The sequence below is a fragment of the Nannospalax galili genome, unplaced genomic scaffold (assembly GCF_000622305.1).
Source record: "Nannospalax galili isolate Female #2095 unplaced genomic scaffold, S.galili_v1.0 scaffold1316, whole genome shotgun sequence".
NCBI classification, from domain to species: domain Eukaryota; kingdom Metazoa; phylum Chordata; class Mammalia; order Rodentia; family Spalacidae; genus Nannospalax; species Nannospalax galili.
This window is the reverse complement of record NW_008337765.1, coordinates 714,718-715,282: the sequence shown is the minus strand read 5'-3', so window position 1 is coordinate 715,282 and position 565 is coordinate 714,718.

The window sequence follows — 565 nt, the reverse complement described above, 5'->3', positions numbered from 1 at the left end:
CTCGCTCACCTCCCTTTGAATCCCTGGGGGCCAGCATCTTTCCTGGGCCCTGTTCCCAGGCCAGCCCAGCTCTCAAATTCCTGAGGCCAGCATCTTTCTTGGTGGAATCCAGACCTTAGGAGAAAGCCTGAGAGTATGTGATCCTCATCTGACTTGGGCCTCTGTAGGAGCTCCTGAGCAGCAAGACAAAAGCAATTTGATTTCTTATGAACTCAAAAGAGAGAACCGGAAGCCTAGACCAACCAGCTTTTCAGGCCCAACAAGTAAACCACAAAGACACATAAAGCTTACAAAAAGAATCAGATCTAAACTCAACAAAAGAAGGCTTGAATATCATACAAGAACCAGAATCTACATAAGAAATCCACATGTCAAAGTCACAGAGAAAAAATAATAACATGAAAAATCAAAATAACATATCTCCACCAAGTACGAACAGTCCTCTAGAGGAGTACAATCAGAAACCCCTAGAGATAACATAGGACATGGAACTCAAAAGAACCATTATAAACATGGTAAAAAAAAAATTCAGTGAATTTAAAGAACACACACAAAAAAAAAGAAA